The sequence below is a fragment of the Hippocampus zosterae genome, chromosome 4 (genome assembly GCF_025434085.1).
Source record: "Hippocampus zosterae strain Florida chromosome 4, ASM2543408v3, whole genome shotgun sequence".
Classification (NCBI taxonomy): Eukaryota; Metazoa; Chordata; class Actinopteri; order Syngnathiformes; family Syngnathidae; genus Hippocampus; species Hippocampus zosterae.
In genome coordinates this window covers 10,589,047-10,609,771 of record NC_067454.1, presented here as the reverse complement: position 1 = coordinate 10,609,771, position 20,725 = coordinate 10,589,047, and the positions used below count along the sequence as shown (strand labels likewise).

The 20,725-nt window shown below is 41.6% G+C and overlaps 1 protein-coding gene across 5 annotated transcripts in view; it reads left to right on the top strand.

The window, feature by feature from the left end:
• Window positions 1-1,349: 1,349 nt before the first annotated feature.
• tln2a (talin 2a) overlaps window positions 1,350-20,725 on the top strand; it is a 79,061-nt gene continuing 59,685 nt past the window's right edge. For 3 of the 5 annotated variants that reach the window (XM_052062813.1, XM_052062814.1, XM_052062812.1), the window contains exon 1: window positions 1,351-1,517. The gene's annotated coding sequence lies outside the window, so the exon portion shown is untranslated. Of the gene's footprint in view, window positions 1,518-20,725 lie in introns of all 5 variants that reach the window. The other 2 variants (XM_052062816.1, XM_052062815.1) reach the window with 1 other exon arrangement.

Genomic DNA, 20,725 nt, shown 5'->3' with positions numbered 1-20,725 from the left:
CGCACTCCCCATGAAGCCTTAGATTGGAGGGAATTTTTAAAATCTTTTGTTTTCCTGACTCTTGCTGTGGCAAGCTTGATGAAAGGTAACGTGGTGGCTGACCAAGTTAACTTTTTCTGGCCTCCTTTTACGTGGAATGTTGCCACACAGATAATGGATTACGCGCAGTTGACGGGAATTAATCCAAATCTAAATCTTTTCCCGGAGACGTCTCGCTCCCACGGGTCACATTTTTTTGGGGGGGGGGGGGGTGCTGCTGGTGGGAAATGTGGAGATTACGGTAGCAGACAGATGTGTCAACCTGGCGCGTCCATCAGAATGTTTGGAATTTTACTGGGATTTTCACACAACTGTTCCCTTCCATCTATTAACTGCATGACTAGGGGGGATTCTTTGCTCCCCCCCCCTAACTGAAACCAAATGAAGTACTACATACAAATATCTCCGTAAAGAACTTGTCCACTGGCTAATCAATCACTTAAACTTTGTTTATATAGCACTTTATAATAGAAATAAATGCAACTGAAGGCGCTTTACAAGATTTAGAACAGTTTTTGATGAAAAAGAATTTGTTACAAATTATTTCTATGCAAATATCGATGTATTATTTTAAATGTAAATTCATTTTACGGTGTCAATAATTATGTAATTATTGGAAACAATTATTGCAGTTTATCAACTATCACAAATACATTTCACTATTAATTACTTCAGCCAAACCTCAAAATATATTGTTTGTTTTTCTCAAATAATTTTGGGGGAAACCGATTATTATAAGAGCAAGCTATTAAAATGTTACTTCATTTTTTGCTTCATGTAAACGTGTCTTTCAGTGCATATAACTTGTATTTTAATGTTGATTAAATCATGCAGAAATGCGTGAAAGACATTTGGTATATTCGATCTATTCATATAATGATTGCCACGTAAATGTGTCTTCCTCAAATACATCTTTTCAATTATTAAAACGCAAATATTATTATTAACTTGTGGAAGAAATCTTTCACGAACATTTGAAATAAAAAAAATGTTCAAAATATAAAGTTATTAATTATTTCAGATCGCTTTCAGTATTTTTAAATGAATAATTACATTTGAACAATTATTTGAACGGTTATTGTAAATTGAATTGCAAATCTATTAAAATTATTTCATTGAAAATTGCAATTCAATGATGTTATCGACTAATATTAACCACGTCATTTATTTAATATAGAATTGATATATTGTTTTCATTTCCCCCGCTGACAGTGTGTGGGAGTGGCTGATTGGACTACAATGCGTGGTCCATTTAAAGTGACGTATTTCCTTTTGTGCCCCCACTGGAGGATCTGCTCCCCCTCCCCTTTTACGCGCAAGCACTCACGCGAATTACACACTCTGTCCCTACATGAACACGCATCATTCCGGCCACTTGGAAATTTCCCATCACACCGCACAGGATATTATTTTGCCGCTAAATCAGCGGAACTCTCCGCCACGGTGCGCCCTGCGATGCGCCAGTGGAGCGTCTGAAGGTACGTTGCTTTTTTTTAAAATGTATTTTGTTGTTGCAACATTGTAATCCGATTACCTTGGTGCACATCTCTCCTGCGGCACACGCCGAAAAGCCGCTTGACCTTCTCGAGCTATCGGCGCTTATTGAACGGAGAAGAACCAGCGCCGCGTGTGTGTGGCTGCTGCTGTGTTGCGTGCGTGTGCATCGACCGGTGAAGTTGTGTGCTCCCAACACGCCGAGATGCTTCGTTGAATCGACGCGCAACTTGTGGAGTCTTGATACCCACGAGCCGGTCCTTCCGGCGGCTTCACCGGTACGGGCTGCTGTAGAATGCCCGCCGAAGAGGCGTCTCTGGCGGCTTTTGTTTGGAGAGTTGTCCGAAGGAGTGGGTGGCGTGGGAGGGTGTTGGGGCAAATTCGAATGCACGGCTTCTCGCCATGTTAATGTACGGGGCGAAGCATGACTGAATGGATTCTTTGCAACTTTGTTTTATGACCCCACCCCTGGCCTATGCAATCACCAACCCCAATGAATCGTATTGCTTCCTCATATCTCCGATAGAGGCTGTCTGTCTGTTGCATGCTATCGGTGCCCTATGAGGGCGGGTGGCGTGTACATGCGTGGAATCAGCCTGCAGCCTCTCCATGCACGTTTGATTCCATGGCTCCACTGCCACACCCCTTCCCGTAGAGCAGCCTGCTATGACTCCATCATGCATTGTGTAGTGGTGTGTATAATCTGGTCAATATACTGGAGATCATACGATTTTATGGTGCAGGTTTTCGCAGAACAATGATGCTTGGGCGCTTTTCATCATGCAGGTTGAGATGAGAAATAAGGGATGTCAATAGAACTTCCTTTGACCTCACCTGGCTGTCTGCACGGAGCCATCTAATTGAGGGGTCACCTGGTTCTGGCAGGCCAAATAAGTATCGGGTAGCCCTATTATAAAATGAGTACACGAGTGAGCTGCACCTAAGTTTTTTTTGTTGCATCACACTTGTATTTTGAAATGACAGTACTGTATTGATTCAATACTTGTAAACGGTCATCCCTCATTGTTGTCACAGTTCACTTTATTACCGTTTCACTATATTGCAGCCTAATTTAGTTTTACTTATTCTTATTTATTTATTTGCTAAAGATACTTGGCCGCCAATGAACTTTCAGTCCCTTTCTTGAACAAACGGTAATAAAAGGGAAATGAAATTAGCACATTTATGAGCTGTCGATGGTCACAATTTATGCCAAGTTACTCAAATGTGGAATGGCTAATGGGTAGCCACTTAATAGCCAGAGCTATCCTCGGCCAGCTCTACACTCTCATTGGCAAACGCCTACATCACTCAACACACCAGGCAACACGCATTCAATCACAGGTGCTACAGTAATGTGAGGATGAAGACTCTAAGAGTAGATACTTGTAAATACTATGTTCACCTCATGTGCATATTTAGTATTTTTGTATCCAGTATAATGCTTTAAAATAAAATACATGTCTGGTCACCACCTTGTGGATTTTTAGCTCTTCTTATTAAACAGTTCCAAAGAAGTTGCTTTCAGTTTGAAAAAGGTCAGTGACCGCTAATTTAATTTCTGTCTGTTCTGGAAACTCACCGTGCAGTGAAAAAGGGTAATTCATGAAGGACTGACAGCATTGCTTTTGTCAAATCCAAAATGGCAAAGAAAGACATGGACTGCTGATTAATATCAAATGTTCACAAATTGTTGGTCTAATGGGATGATTCCCATTAGACCAACATTTTTTTAACCTTTCTGCCATAATATCAATATGAAATACCAGTGCACTTGCTAAAAAAAGGTTAATCTGTTATGACTTGCGAGATTCTCAGTAATCCAGGTCATGGCAAACTATCAAGGTTGAATGGAGGCAATGGGACCCCTTTTGTTTTGGTGGTTTCTTTTTTTACGCACACACACTTACACATTCAACATTAAGCGTTACAGTTACCAAAAATCCTATTGCTGACCTTTTGAAGACTTGTGGTGACATATGTGGAACGTTTCTACATTCATATATTCAACTTTGTCATCCACACAGTGGCACATTTTTGGAATGAGTGTTTTTCAAACTGCAGCTGAATAAATTAGGCCTTTTATAAAGCCTGGTCTGAATGTGGTCTGAAGACATGTTTCTCAGAGTGGAGAATGAATTACGTATTGCATATTGTCGTGGTGGCGCCGAATGTTTGGCCTTCAATACTTGGAACGGGATGAGAGATAAAAATCACTCATGCAAATCACTTAGACTGTTTTTGAATTTTTTTTGTCTTTATCGGTTTCCATGTTACTTTTGACTTAAATGAGGAAATTGCCAGATTTGGCACAAATTGCTTCTACTTGCAGAGGGCGGTGGCTCTCGAAACAGTCCAATTTCTGCAGGACGGGAACAAGGATGTCAAGTGTCTTATGATTCTTCACAGACATGCTATTAAAACACCTGGGAAATGTGTAAAAAAAAAAAAAACAACGCAAAATTGATTTTGAAGTTGATCGCTAATCACCTGTGTTGAAAATTTCCTTTGTAGTTTAATGTTGGCTGTTTTACCATACAGCTCCCTGTCCATTAACTTCAAGTGGCCTAACTATTTTGGACGTTCTTGTCGGCCAGGAACAAATGAAGAGCTTTTTCATTACCTTAGTACTGATCCATGATGGCTTTAGTGGTCGTGAGCAGTAATGTTCTTTGCCACTTAAATTTAATGTTCTCAAAGCGGGATGCTGGAACAAACACCGTTCTGCTGCGGCGTAACTGTTCACATGTTTAGTGCTGGAATCACCATGTAGACGTGAGCGTCATCGGACTGTAAAACGACCCGGTCGATTTGTTTATTGATGAGCCTCGGGTGGATGAATGGCCTCTAGTGAGCACGTGTGAAGGGGTGTGGTCTCAAACTCCTCATTAGACGTGCATGGCTTATTTATTGATTTTTGGCCCTGCATAAAAACAGGCTTGAGGAGAAGGAAGTAAATGATCCATAGTGTTCATCACATATAACATAATGCACATGACTCTGAGAGTATTGAGCCTTACGATCACGGTGATAATAATAATAATAGTCAGTCCAATAAGAAAGGAAATGGTCCTCAGAACGGGGAAAACTGTAATGTACTTTATATGGAAGCTTGTTCAAATGAGACATTTTTCTTTTAAAGAATCCAAATAAAAGGTTTCATCAGTGGTAAGCATGTCTGCCTAAAACAGGCTCAGATTTTCGAACTGAATGCCCATCAAGCACAGGCACATGTTGCCCTTATACATTTGGATGCCACTTTATAAACATTTGTCGATTGGCGGGGGGGTTGTAAGGGTCCCCCACCCAGTTGGCCCTCCCACACAATAGCCTCTGCAATTTGTTGTATTTTATTCACGAGTCTTTTGAGACATGAGCTGTCTTAGGACGATTTTAATTTTGAATAGCGAGCAAAATTTTGAGTTAGGTGTGCTAACTATGGTGGCAGCAAACTTCACATGAAGTGACAGTTGGCCAGATGGCGAACAATTATTCACAAATGAGGGCAAGTCCTTGCTTACAAGCTGTTTGTTGCTGCTCTCTGTTAAGGTTTTTTGTACAGCTACATGTTAAACGTTGAGACGTTTTGTATTTAACCAAACCACATCATTTACAAACGTTTGCTAGCTTAATGCTAATATACAGTCCGAATTGAGAACTAGCATCAAATGTGCAGCAATTATGAGACACACATGCCAACGAGGTATATAGTACAACAGTACTCAGAAAAGTATATTAAGATATCCTTTATCTTTATCTTAAAGATATCCTATATCATTAAGATGTACCGTATCTTCTGCAAAAAATAACTACCGGTAACAGTATTGGATCTTATATGCTATAGCCTTACTTGTTACACCATGTACGTGTCGTATCACCGTATATATTATACTGTACTCGGTTCAGGGTGAGGTGCACAGTGCCCCTCGACTTATCATGACACACAGGATAGGAAGCCGCCTAGTAACACGTGAATTTAGACTTGAAGCCCGTGTGGATTTGTGCCTTCAGCTAGACCACGTATTGTATCCGATACAGTTATTTAAAACAATTTGAAAAAAAAGAAGCACTTAAAGTATTGTTTCAATTTGGATCATCAAAGTTGGTAAAAGTAAAGACGGTGGTCTCACTGGTGAAATACTTGCACTGTTAGATGAATGACACCTATGTTTTGCTACTTTCTGGTGTCTTAATGGGCTTTCCAGAATTACTTGTCACATGATCTCTTCCAGCTGTCTGGATGTATTTATATACATAAGCAACCCTGCGCCCCCCCTCCTCCCAAAATATCCTTATTTGCCTCCTAATAATTGCTCAAAATACATGTTATTGAAATTAAATTTTGAAAGCACCCCCCATAATTAATCTAAAATACAATTTATTTGTTAATTTATTTTTTCCACTTCTGAAAAATGTTCGACTTGCCTCTGTTGAAATGAAGTGCACATGGCCAGATTTTTTTCATTACTGCACCATATGTATGCACAGTATGTGTCTGTTCGAGCAACAAGATATGAAAATGTAATCACGTGGATATCTTCGTCCTTATTTCAGCTACATCATTGCGAGTAAAAATATTTGCCCAGTTAAAGCATTTTTCTCCATACGTGAGGCTTTTTTTTTTTGGTGTTCTTTTTTTTTTTTTTTTTAATGAATGGTGCATGCGTGAAGACCCCCCCTCCCCCTGGTTAATTAAACCAAAGACTTGTATACAATTTTCACAATATGTCCCCTTTAAAGGTTTATCGCAATTTGTGGTCTTTTTGCCAGGTTGACGCATCACTGTGACCTGAGTTCTTCAGATATTACTTTCTATGTATTGGTTCTTCCTGCAGCCTTCAAGCTTCTCAGGGAAGAAATATAATCAGGCGCCTGGTCCATGACCCGATTGCTGGCTTTCAGACTGTCTCAGGTGGCTCTCACACTTTTCGAATTCCGAGCACTCCTTTTTCCAAAGAAACGTCATCTTTCCCAAATGTATCCATCAAATCAAGGAGTGGCCCAACCAAAAGTTAAAACTAGAAACTCTGACTAAGTCTGCTTATTAACACCTTAAAAAAACAAAAAAATCCAGAATCCTAGATCAGTCCGAACAAGACACAGACAAGCTGGTTCACATGTTCATTGTCAGCATATTAGAGTGACTATTCTAAAAGTGTTTTTCTCTCACACACACACACACACATACACCTCAGATTTTTCAGCATTTTGCTTGATTTGAATTGAGGCTGTCTCAGCATGCATTGGGTGTGCATGTAGGACCACTCCTCAAGACCAAACAGCTAACACGATATGATCTGAGCAAATAACACAAAGTGCCCGTTGAGACCACCACCAAAAAAGGTATACGACTCGTCCCTTTTTATTTTAGCGATGAACGCGCCTGCGTCTGCTGCCTCGACAGCTGTTGGCTTGTAACTCCCAAAGTTGTGAACAAATGGTGTTCTCATTTATTCAGCACGTTTGTTGACAAATTTCCACATTTCTATCAGTTATCGGAGTATTTTAGTGGCTATGACACCATGGTGTGTGAAACTAATCCACAGGTGGAATTCCCATGCAGAGTCACTCGCAGCTTTCTTATAGGGAACATTGCTGGGAGTGATGGAAATGTATCCCACCCCCATTTCGGCAGTCTGTCTGCCCCCCCACAGCCTCTGGGGTGTCTGTCTATTCTTGGTGTTCCCATCAGGGTTGGATTCTTGCTGAGAATGTTTGGCGGCAAACTGTCCCTTTGAATAAGGCCACCTTTCTGGAGGATGTGTTCAGATGGTCCCAGTGTTGCCTAGTGAAATGTAGTGCGAGATCATTTAATGTGCATGGGGCCAGATTTGACAGGGAATGTTCATATTTTAGGGGTGTCCCACCCAGCGTTGTGTAACTGTCATGAGGTTGCCGAATTGACATATTTGAATGGACGGGAGAATATGCGCAGACAGAAAAGTGTGCATCTGTGCCCCTCACAGACGGAGTAGAACATGGCCCTGTGTGAATAACCGATGTAAAAGGACACGCGATGGAAACATGGGTGGGTTTCAAACAAAAGGTGCTCTGTTATGAGTTGTTGATCGGTTGTCGATACAAAGGAGTGGAAATAAGAGCTGAAATGTTGATCTCTTGTCTCGGACTCATCTTTTGATACCAAATCAAAATGTGTTCACGTCGCTGAAACTGCTTCAATTCTTTTGCAGAGGAGTGTAGATTCCTGTGAAATGAAAGGTCATGCTAAATGGGTTTTCAATTGTATAGTGCTTTTCTACCTTTGGACCTCAAAGCACACTTTTAACGCAGCATCAGAAGCAACTGGGGGGTGGGGGGGGGCTCAGTATCTTGCTCAAGGACGATTCGACATGGTCACATTGGCCAGTAATCAAACACCCAAACTCTGTGTTGGGAGACGGCCACTCTACCACTGAGCCATGCCACCCCAAACAGACCGAAATGTCCACAACTGGTGAGACAATAACTGAAGTGTGAAAAATGTGTGACCATCTCATCCAGTGGAGATGTCTCAGAATCACAAAGCAATGTTGTGGTGAGGAAACTTCCAACCAGTCAGATAACATTTTAACAGGTTGTTAAGATCATTTAGCCTGACACTTGCGTTCAGTTCAGTCCCTCGTGTTCGGCATTTAATTGGAAACTGTCCCAAAATATCCCACGAGTGCTGCCTAACTTTTCACCATGCTCCCTTTGGGGTGCGGCGGAGCCCTACACGACACGTTTTCGTTTTACTTGTCGACAGACTTGTGTGGAATGTCTGGAATGTCTAGCAAAAGCTCTTTGCACTGTCCGTTCTTTTTCCCATGTCAACTTTCTGATTCGAAGTTACCTATACGTAATGGGGTGTCAGTCAGACTACGAATTTGCAGGCTTTGGAGGTACTGTAAAACTGGGAATGAGAAATCTAACATTCTATACTGAGGCGTACAACACATACGATGGTACCTTTTACGTACATTCGAGTGCATTTCATTACGTGGCCAAATCAACGTTCCCCATTAAAATAACTGATTGCATTATTCCACTCCAGCCACCCCAAAAAAATGCAGGTTCAATTACTAAAAGCTTGGACAGGATGAGTCGTAACAATGATAGTGCCTTTTAAGGGGTGCAAAGTAGCAAGTGATGACAGCAGCACGGTCATGTTTATTTATTTATTTGGGCGAGTTTTGGGATATGCATTTTTGTTACTGCAGCTATTTGCTGGTGTTCTCATTTTGTACATCGGCAAGTGTGACTCTCCTTTTTCCAACCTGACTTGAGTGCTGGCTTGTAACTCAAATGTTGAAAAATAATAATTAAAGCCGCCCACCCAAAAAACTTGGCTATTCAGCAGTCATAATAAAAATAAAAAACTTATTTTATCTTCAATAAAAGGGTGTAATTATTTCTGAGAAAATGCATGTTCTTTTGGACTTTGATCGAGCGGGCTTTTTCATACAGTCTGTTTGAGACACCATCAGGATTTTACATTGAGACAAGAATTTGTTTGCTCTGCTGCCTTCTCAACTTGACACATCCAAACCTGTGCTGACGGCAGGGACCAGAAATAACGTTTTAAGTGGCCATTAATGAACGACTGCTCCACAGTCTTTCTGTCAGCCCCCGCCACTCTACCCCGACCCCAACTTGGTGCTTGGCCAGAACCATTCTGTCTTAAATTGGCTCTCAAAGACTTGTGATGTTGTCTCTTGAGCCGAGCTATATAAGGGAAACAATCCTGTGTTTATTAGTTTAGGGCAAGTTCACGGGAGCGCTGCCAGGCCTGGGAGAAGAAAGTGACGTCAGGAAGAAGAAGGAGAAGAAGAAGCAGCAGCATTCAGAGTGTTGAGCTGTAAACATTCCTTTCCTGGTATTTGGTAGAACTTCTGAGAACGCTTTGTTGCTTGTCAAAGGGGCTGGACATGGCTTCATATGTCTAGCTTCCTTGTGGGGTCATATTTGCTAATTTATCTTGTAGTCATGTTAGCGGCCACCTAATGGCTTCAATTTAGGTGGCCCCTGTCCACAGAGTTTAGGGAGCCATTTGGAAGGAGGTCATCCACCTGCTACATCATGTCAGCTGGAGTAATGTATAACTATTAGGTTATGTGTTCAAATTGAATGTATTTGATTATCTGGTTCGGACCACAGAAAAAAAAAACAATTCATGCAAGTAATTCACTTTGTGTTTTTATTAAGATTAAGATATCCTTTATTTGTCCCGCAATGGGGAAATTACCTTTCAATGAATTTACTTTTTTTAATTAATGCAATGGAAGAGATGTATTGCTCAAGATCATGTGGCTTCCCAGCGACTGAGAAGCGTCATGCTACCTTTCTGAAACCGCAATGGCTATAGACTCATCTGCGGCGATCAGAGAGGCTTTCATCTTCTCTCCATCCCAGGCAAATGCTTCACCGGGATCTTGCTCACTACTGCTCTTCCAGCATTCAGAAGCAGTCACTGTCCCCCAGCAGGTTGGCTTCATGCCCAACCACTTTGCAACAGACCACATCTCTGCCGATCGCTTGCTAATAAAGAAGTCCTATAAATTCTGTATCATGTCTACATCATGTTCTTAGATCTGAAGGCCAACGAAAGATCTTTACTGACTCAACAGCACCACTGCTGGTTGCAACCAGTAGTGCACTCCATTTTGCTTCGATTCCTTCAAGACATTCATATTCAACGATCGAAACAAATGAGACAATCAGCAACACTTGATGAATCGGTTAATATGCTTTTGACCGTGCAAAGTTTAATAATGAATTAAAACTCAAGAAAAAATGGATTAAAAAAATTATGATCAACAAGTGTTTGTGAAAGGTTTGGAGTGCAGTTGTTGTGTGTCTGGGTTTGGAGGGCAAAACAGGAGGTGTTTCAGAGTCATGGACCTGCCATGTTCCTATTGGCTCTGTGGACACCACAATGGCTGTCGTTAAATTGTACCATTCACTGCGCGCACACATGAAGTGCTGGAATTACGAGACCTTGTTACAGTGTCAAACGAGGGTCAAATGTGATTGAATTTGCCCCGAGTGTGTGCTGTTTACTTCCTGAAATTGAATCGCAACAATCCAGTAGCAGTTGAAAAACTGGAAAACAAAAAAAAAAAAAAAGGAAAGTCGTCTTTGCGAACCATTACGTTTGATACAAACATGCCTGTGTGCAGCTTGTTCTCCAGCTGGCAAGGACACAAATGCTGTATTGTCACATTCCTCTCTTCACATGGATGTGAGGGGGGGGCTTAGAATGCCAGGCTTGTCCTCAGTTGGGTTACTTATCTCCCCAGTGCAGTGCATACCCTCAGGGAAATTACTTAAAAAGAAGAGTGAAGGAGGGAGCTGAGGAAGGATTGTATTCACCCACCCACGGGCAACACATGTCATGGACTTCACAATTTATGCTTTTTATGTCAAGTATTTTCATTTATTCCATTTTAGCTGTTTGATTAATTTGGTTTGCAAAATACTATGTACAAAATTTAACTGATGTTATTGCATTATGACAGCAGATGACAGTAAAGTGGCAGATGGGGAGTGGGATTTTTTTGTGATTGTTTGTTCCTTTCATGAAAATGTGTTTCCTAATTCAAGCTGCTCCTATGAAGTGGCCCATGCGGATAAAACGCGTCTCAGAGCAGCCGTAAAGGCAGGTGAAATTTTCAAGTGAGAAATACATGTGAAGTGCCGGTCCAGAGATTAAAGTCATAGATATCAATTTTTGGAAATGTGCTCCTTCGCCCTCTTGTGCCAACAGTGAGGTGGGAAACATTTGGACGCTCGCATGGCAACAAACCCACACAAGTACAGCCGAGTTGTTTCTTTTAAGCTTAAGAATGAAGAGGTATCTGTTTTGGTAGTAAAAATGAAAATGACCTGTGGCATTCCCGTGTGGTCTTAGCATGTTCTCTCCACGCTTGTGTGGGTTTTATACTTTTCTATGGCTTTTTTGGAATCGGGAGTACCCAGATTCCAAAAGCATGCATGCGAAGTTAAGTGGATACTCTAAATTGTCCTTAAATGTGAATGTTAGATAAATTGTTGTTTGTCCGTTTGTGCCCTGTAATTGGCCGGCGACCAGTCCAAGATCGGCCACACTCCTGGCATGAAGTCGCACACATAAGCAAGGATATGCGCTTTGTAGTAACACGAAATATAAGGACATATCTTAAAAGCATTTTTAATTATTTTGAGTAATTAAATTCAAACATCAAATTGGTATGAATTTGTTTTTTGTGTATTTTCCCTACTCCGGTATCAAAAATGTCAAAACTGGATTGACACGTCATCACACAGAGGCTGGAAATTCATGGGAATAAATAAATAAATAATGTGACATTCGCGCGATGGAATCATCCAAAAGAAATTCAATGAAATGAGAACAGTACACTGTTGGGAATAAAGTAATGGAACAATATTAGAGTTTAGATTATAAATGTAGGTCCCTGCTTCTGGGATGCCTAATAGTGTTGAGTACACTGTTGATTATTGCCTTTTTCCTTTTCCAAAGAGTTCTCCTTGAGGTTTAAAAGGATGTATAGACTGCAGTATTTCTACCATTCTCCAGCACGCGTGTTTGTCTGCTCTCCCGTCCCTCTGGTGCTGCTTTTCCAATTTGCTGACCAAGCAGGAAAGCAACAGCCTGCTCTCTCTTTCACTCTCGCTTCCCTCTTCAGCTCATCAGACTTTCTTTTTCTGCCAATCAAGTCTGCCCCCCCCCCCAACTTCCCAAATCTATCTCCATTCCGCCATGTGGCTTGCAAAGCATGTGGATACTTAACCTTCAAACCAGTTGGCCGCCTTAAAAGACACAGGGTGTGCTTAGCCAGGCAGTGAATCTGTACACAAATATCGGACTAATGGACGACATCTCCTAAACTGATGGATGGAATGTTCACTATGACTGTGTGTCATTTTCAGTAACCTTTACGACAGTGTAGTGGGGAACCCTGCCCCGAGCCTCAACTCAACAAGTTAGCATGCTCGGCTTGCCATGGAATGAATAACACCGGTCGATACTTTGAACCCAAATAAATATCTGGTCTCCAGTAGCAGAATAGGCAGAAAAAAAACACATACAGTATCACTGCAAACAAACAAGCATCATGGCTGGTGACAGGTCAAAGGGAATGACGGTGAAGGCTGAAGTATTAAAAAAAAATCTAAAAAATGATATGAAAACTCATTCAGTAGCAGCCAATTCTAGACGAATTCTGAAAAGACGTTCAAAAACGTCTTTGGGAGTGATTGAGTTCATAAAGGGTCCGGCTAACCTCTTTTTAAATGTTAAACTAGCAAAATTATCAAAAACTGTGACACCATGCTGATGGTGTAGGCAAAAAAAAAAGCTTCAGAACCCTTCAATGAACCCAAAATGACAGCATCAAACCAAAATGGCTGACTTCCTCATCAGTTTTGTACATGGGTCTTTGAGACCAAATTTTGTGTCAATCTGGCACCATTGCGTGATATTTTTTTCCCCCCTAAACTTTCCAGAGGGTACTACTGAGTGACGTTTATGGGATTTTTAGTTCATCAGGTGTGCATGTAGAAAAATTGGTGCGTTTTCAGGCATTTTAAAGACCCTAAAGTCAATGTGTTGGTCGTCTGTCTCATGAACAACTTTGGACCCACTATAGCCCCACGATAGACATGCTGGAAAAAATTTGTGTTGCTAAGTAAAACTAGATTCAGGACGGAATTTTCAAAGAATCCCAGAGTGCTAGCAAGTCACTTATGATTTTTGCCTGCGACAACAACCATACGTCACTTAGCATTTGCTCCAAAAAGCTCCCCACCACATGCAGCCGGTACTTTCTCTTTGAACCCTGGAGTAAAATGTAGCTTTGCATTTGGATGCCTTCCCTCAAAGCACTTTGTCTTGTCTTAAGGACGTCTACCAGGACTTCTGGTGGTGTCCGATATCAGAGTGTTTCATTACAGTCTCCTCATCGCACCACCTGTGATATATTAGATTTTTTTAGTTTCATGAGAGTACTGTAGAAGGAATGCATACATTTATTCCAGAGGGGCTAATATTTGAGAATATATCAGAATCACATTCATCTTTATTGGCTAAGTACAGTATGTAGAACACACAAGGAATTTGTCTCGGGTAGAATACGCTGCACTAGTATCATCATAATAAACTTGTCAAAGGCTGGCTGTCTTGTATATGTTTTGCATGTACGTTAATATTTTTTCAATTTACGGACTGACGTTTGCTTTTGAATTTCACCTATCAGAAGCCCAAAGATTATTTTCGGAAAAGTTTCAGAAGCAATGGCCATTGATGGAGAAGTCACTTTTTACCGGGACACTTTACAATTCAAATAAATTGCTTGGAGCCCCAAGGCGATGTCATACCATTCGGTTACATCCAAGGCCAGTCACCATTGTATTGGTTGGCAGCTGCTGCCACACCTCTCGAAGATGATCCGCCTCTGGCGCGCTGTCCTGACAGCTCCTGTTGTGTCCTGCGTTGGCTCATATTCCGTATTGTCCAACTTGTTCCTTTAAATGCAAACATCACTCATTTGCTATTTAAATCCTCTGCAAATGATCTCCCAGCTCTTTCACGAAAGCAGGTGTATTTCCTGTCCCTGGCTGTCGTAACAGGCGACGTGTGAAACAAAGCCGAGTATTTCAAGTTTGCGAGGTGAAGTGGGAGCTGCTCCATACAATAAAGCTGACAGCCTTTCATTTTGGTAGCTGCCACGATGGAGGAACTGGAGCTTGGTTTGAGCTGGATTGTTCAGCCGCAAAAGGCCTCACGGCAACCTGAAGGTGGTGTACCTCTCATGTTGTTATGGTCATTTTCTCCAGTGTCTCCTGAGGTACAGCGTCGACAAGCACCTGCCTTAAAAGTTGGAGTGGGTCTTTTGCAACAGTAGGTAGGTTATAGCATCAACATTTTTTCATCGGTGGAGAATGAGCCCCTTGTTCGTTAGTCCACAATGGACTAAAGAAGCACTTGAGAGTTTCAGCTTCTCAAGTTTTTAGTTTGAAGTGGCCACTTGAGTGAAACACTCCAGTTCGTAGCTGAAGGAGAGGAAAGTGCCCATTGGCTCTGACCTGCTCTTGTTCCTAAAATCTCCATTTTGGATCCAGTATAGCCATGTTCCCAACAAGCAGTCATTGTGGTACAGTGCTAAGTCCTGATTGGGTTTTGTCAAATTATCTAAGGAGCCAGTCACAAGAAGGTGTCATGTCATATAACCAATGACAACTCTGCATTTCTTTTATACAGAGTGATTAGAGCTCAATAGCTCACAAAAATGGTTTGAAACACACAATCCCTACCACCTGTTTTCGTTGAGGCAAGTTGAGCATGTGTGCACAGTTTTCCCATCACATGGAGTAGTGAGTGAGTAGCCTTGCCTTTCTTAAACAAGCATACATGGCACATATTTTAACTTCTACCATTCAATATCAACCCATTATTATAATTACCAGGTCTCATTTATGATGCCTTTGAGCACGGGGCACTGTTTACATTGTTAGGTACGAGTTGGCTGACATTGTAGCTAGGAAACGCAACTGGTGGTCAGACAGTAGCTACCACAGTCCTTTTTGAATTGCAAAAAGACAAGTACAGTTTTGGCATGCTAATGAATTAATATTAAAGCCAGGGTGCTACTGACTAGCTAAAGCTAACTGACCGGATGTGTGTTTGCATGCACACGAGCGTTCATGGGTACACGTTTTTTTGAGCGGTAAAATATGAACACCACCACCCCCCACCATTCGGATGCGTTCCAGCTGCAAAACTGTCCCCATAATCTTCTTCTCTGATACCTGGTTTGTTTCTCATCCACTAACACTACCGATTCCGTCACTTCGAACTTCTTTGTGCACTTGCATTGTTCACCCAAATATTCCACGATGAAAACTTTAAGATCTACATCAAGTGCAAACGTCTCTTTTAAACTTTTTACATTAATGCAATTTAGTGTCTGCTTTTTGGGATCTTAGTAAATCAAGCCCAAAGTTACAACTACATTGAGACTTATCCCACATGCTTAGAAGGGAAATGGTGGGACAGTGGCCTGGGTGTCTTCGAAGCGTAAATGCACTGCTGTTGCACGCAGCATCCAGAAAGGCTCTTTCGCAACCACTGCTAATGGAAAACGATAAGAGTGTTTATCCTAATTGAAATGTGTGCCAATGCCAAGCTGCTCACCAAATTGGAATTTTGTCGTGGCTGCTGGCCGACTGTCCGCTAACTCGCAGCTGTCTGGCGGATTAGAGGACTCGCGTTTCTGCACTGCTGAGATGCAAAAGAAAGATTAGGTGGGCAGTTCATGAGGGAAGGTCTGCTCGGCTTTAAGCAGCGGACCCGGTCGAGTGAAACGATCCCTCTGTGTACGCTGCTTGATTCATTTGGATGGATGGAGCTGCTTGGTTGTTTCGTGTTTGTGCAGGAGTGAGCTTGTGCTGCCACCGGAACAAGGAAGCATCTGTGGTCCTCCTGTCATCAAGTCCTGAAGATGGATTTGATCCCGATTGTTCTGGTCTGCCTTGATCGATAATAAAATGCCCCGACTTTTGAAAAACACGATTGAGCCATCCATAAAACCAAAAGGTCTAGTTTGAGGAATAATGGATCTCAAAAGCAATTACAAGAGAGCCCATTCTCCTTCATTGTTGGTGTTTTGTTAACGCGTCTCATTTAGAATTCAGTGCGGGATGGTTTTTGCACTTTCCTGCACTACATTGTGGAACAACGATCACTGTCTTCCTAGCTTTTATTTAGTAGAACATTTCAGGGGCTGACATTGCAAAATGCCATTTTTTTTATTTCACAAATGGGTGCTGGTTAGAAAAAAAAGGGACTCGGATTTCTCTTGCAGCATCTGCTGTGAGCGGTTGATTTGTCTTGCTGTTGGTCTTTGGAGGCAAACATGTCTGTAGACTTAATCCATCCTATTCAACAGCAATTTTTTTGATCTCTAAAACTCATTTGTTTTGTTTCCCACGCAGCCTTTCTCATATGATGATGCCTGTGATTCTTCCTTTTATGTATTATTGTGACGCTGGAACATTGCCAATGTAATATATCCTCACAGGAGGAGTCCTTTAGAAAGAAATGACTCTTTAATAGTGGTTCGGATTTGCTTTGAGGCTAGAAATCATCCTTTTTAATTCTCCTTTTATATTGTCTATTTAGCCTTTTTTAGGGTGGGCAGTATTTCCAGCTTTCTTGTTGAAAAGAAAAGCAAAGTGCTGCAAAGAGTGTGCAGCATTTTAATATCTGTCATTAGAATTCCAGCAGTGTGCTTTTGCTGTCAAGACAAACTTATACGCGCATTCATCAGTGTGTGGGAATCGGATGAAAGTGTTACAAACATGTGACATAAGATAAGATATCCTTTATTCGTCCCACACTGGGGAAATTTACAATTTACATGCAGCATAGATGAAATTTCTCTCTCAATCCTCAGTGCAAATATGCATGCAAACAGGCTGTGCATTAAACACACAGCTGAGAAGATAGCAGCTACACTGTATAAAAGAAATAATATGCAATCTGAACAGTATAAACAATATAGACGCTATAGACAATACAAACAGCATAAACAATGGCACTTGAAGCACCAAAATAATGTTCAAATTAACACACATTCTTATACACATTAATGTTTATGTTGGTTTGCTAGGGAGGACGACTATCACGGTGCCGATAAGAGTGTCAATATTTAATATTTAAAAATGTTGTCGTGATTGAATGATCTAAAAAAAAAAAGTTCCATCATTTCTCAAATTATTTGTGGGATTTTCGTATTCTCAAATACATTTCATCAAATGCCAATGCAAGCAAGTTCTCAATTGGATTTTCTGTCCGCGTTTGATTCCATTCATGGAATTGGACTGAACAGGAATTGGGAGGCTGTAATTGAATTAGTGCGCCCCCCCCTCCACACACACACACACACACACACACACACACACACACACACACACACACACACACTTCCTCTGCAAGGGCAGCGCTAATCAGTGAGAATCTCTGCTGTCCCAAGAGAGTGTCGAATGGTTAGTTGCCTTGTATAGAAGCAACATGTGTGGTACTGTGCGTGTGTGTGTGTGTGTGTTGGCATCTCTGCCTATTTTAGTGAAAGCATTCTACTTGTGTTGGTGTTTGATTACCACAGCTCGTCTGTAGCTCGCGCAGATTAAATGGTGTGCCTGGACACAAGACTCCTGACCCATTAACCTCTGTTGCTGAGTCCATTATGTTGCAACTGTGCGTGTGCGTGTGCGTGTGTGTGTGTGTGAGAGAATGTGTAGCATTTGATGCATAGCAACAGCTGCACTCCAGATGTCCTCATCTCTCGGGAAAATAGCGACCTAGCAAAATAGCGACCTAGCAAATCAGATTTGCAAAGAAATGAGGCTCTGTTGGACGGAGGTCCAAATGAATGGAAAAGGTTGACACGTGGAGGATTTTGCTCGACAGTAGTTGTGTAGGTGGTGAACTTTGCCATACGGTTTTTATCAGAACTTCTGAAAAGGGGTTTAAAGATTTGGGATCTTAGGATTTCTACATTTTTTTTCTTTTTTTTTGGGGGGGGGGGGTTAAATACAAACATTAAAACATCATTTTCTAATGTTATGTTCCCTGAAAGCTGGTCTCCGAGCCTGTCAGTGATGAATTGCGGTCATGTTTTCAAATAAACGTGACGGTGCCAAGATGCTGAGCCCCACCTTGACCCAGACATACTCCCCCTCACACACATAGTGGGTGGACATGTTCCAATTTATTTTTGCAAAAGGAGGGGGCACCATGTTGTCTGAGCTCTCGCAGAGATTGTCTACACAATGAATTCCCAAACGGCATATTTGACTTTCTTGCACGAACCCCTGCTCCGCACTTATGGAGATCACCCGTGTTCCCCGTCATTTCATTTCATTGTGATCAACCTTCTGCTGGTTGTTCACTTTGATTTGCCGCCGCCACTTGATTCCTCAACTCAGCGTTTTGCTTTGGGATGCAAACTCCTTCAAGAATCCAAAATGTCTGTTAAGTTGCTCAAGATAAGCTTTTGCTTTCTCTCTCTCTCTCTCTCTCTGTCTCTCTCTCTCTCTCTCTCTCTCTCTCTCTCTCTTTCTCTCTTTTTATGTGGAATGCTCACATTGATTTTCCTAAAGGCAAAACGGAGCGGTATTAGTGTTTCTCCATCACAATGTGGTCTGCATATTCCAGGGATTCCTTTTTACTTTAATGTAGCTTTGATCCTCAGGAGACCATCTTCAAGGCTTGTTAAGAAGACATTAACGAGTGCATCTCACATAACTCATTAGATTCAGACTAGGCTCTTGAGACAGTTTGATCAGAATCAGAATCATCTTTATTGGCCAAGTATGTACAACACAAAAGGAATTTGTCTCCGGTATAACACCTTCCATAATATGACAAATGTATTTGTGTAAAAAGTATGCCGCATTTCTTGTAATAGTCAGATTTTACTCACACATTGTTTTTATTCATTCATTTTCCGATCCGCTCATCCTCACAAAGGTTTCGGAGGTGCAGGAGCCTATCCCAGCTTTCATCAGACAGTTAGGCGGGGTACACCCTGAACCGGTTGCCAGCCAATCGCAGGGCACACAGAGACGATCAACCATTCGCACTCACACTCACACTCACACCTAGGGACAATTTAGAGTGTTCAGTCAGCCTGCCATGCATGTTTTTGGAATGTGGGAGGAAACTGGAGTACCCGGACAAAACCCACGCAGGCCCGGGGGAGAACATGCAACCTGGTACCTCTGCACTGTGAGATCAACGCGCAAACCACCAGACTTCCGGGCCGCCCCATTATGTTATATTCATGTTAAATTCCAACTTTATTTTCATAAAATTGCTTGTTGTTTTTCCTGCAACATAATAACTTAAAAGTCTCAACTACTTGTATTATTGCGGCTTCGTTCTCCAAGCTTTTTTTTCTCATCATATTGGAGCGGAATTTTCTAAGAATCATATTCCGACTTTTTTCTTGCAGTCTGGCATGTTTTAAAAACTATTTTGTGCTAATGTTACAACTTTAGTAAGAAAAAAATCTTTCTCTTAATATTTTGATGTTTCATTTGTTTTATCATATTATAATGTTCCATTAACCCGCAATGCACGTTTTTGGAATGCGGGAGGACACCGGAGTAGCCGGAGAAAACCCACGTAGGCACGGGGAGAACATGCAAACTCCATTTTATTTTTTTATGAATTTAGCCTGAATAAGCATTCTAACATGCCGCTCCTCAAATGAAGTGAAAAAGAAGGTCCATTAATATCCTCGCATGTATGCAACGAGATTAATGGATCTGTTTTGCATGGACGTCTGCTTCACGCTGAGGACAAAACAAAATATCTACAGTATATTCATTATTGTACAAATCGAAATATTTCCAAAAATTCCCCACTTTAAGTTCCCACGGAAATTGTCCAGACATTTTCCTGCCCTTTGTAATCCTGCATCATATACAAAGAAATGTCACACCCCTAATGTACACTGAAACACAATTTTTCCACTCATTCGTTCAACATCATGTTGCAGTTTCCCACACATTCTGGGGAACACCATCACCATTTGACCTCAAAAGTGAGTCAGTGGCTGTAGGAAACGTGAACCTGCTTCCTGTGCGTGACACTTGGGATGATGGCGTACATTAACCCCGAGCCCAGTTGAAAGGAGGCGGGCTTAGCGGTTAGCAGCACGGTGTCATTGCATGCAGCTGTTCTCATCTGAACCTCTGTAATGGGATTTGGAAGCCTCGTCAGATGAGAGACAATGCATCATGAAAAGAAAATGAACCCCCCTGCACGTTTTGTAAAACAAACGAGTGCCGCGGTGTGACGCTTTGCATCATTGATTATACCAACCTGTTTTCAGTTTTCCTTTGGGTCACCTTGAGAGCATCTCTCTTGTCCTCCATTAGTCTGCAGCATATACAGAGCCGTTTGTCACCTACAGCCCAATGTCATTAACCGTCTGCCCGCAGCTGCTTCCTCAGGGGGCTGCACAGAATTGGATATTCTAATTATCCTTGTCTTCATGCTGCTGCTCCACATGCTTAAACCCCTTAAAATCCGCCACTTGAAAAAGTTGGCTATAAAAATATAATTTTTTAGTTCCGGTACATTAACACCAGCGTAGCCATTTAACTGAACGTAGTTTTCTTTTGTCGCAAGCAGTTTTGTAGCTGC